The following is a 218-nucleotide window of genomic DNA, read 5'->3' as shown; positions in this document are numbered from 1 at the left end:
AAATAAAGGCTAATGAAAATGGATTGTAAATCCAGTTCAAGAGAGCTACTAAAAAACTAAGGCCCCCCAAGGATATAAAAGAGGAAAAGCAAAAGAAAAGAGACAATAAACCCAAACCGTATGATTAAGCTCCACGTTGTTAGGTAAAGGGGCATTTAATTAATGCTTCTTTAATACCTGTGCACAGAGGCATGGCTCTACAGAAACCAAGGAGTCTC

Source organism: Physeter macrocephalus, chromosome 4, assembly GCF_002837175.3.
Source record: "Physeter macrocephalus isolate SW-GA chromosome 4, ASM283717v5, whole genome shotgun sequence".
Taxonomy (NCBI): domain Eukaryota; kingdom Metazoa; phylum Chordata; class Mammalia; order Artiodactyla; family Physeteridae; genus Physeter; species Physeter macrocephalus.
Note: the sequence above shows the minus strand (reverse complement) of the source record.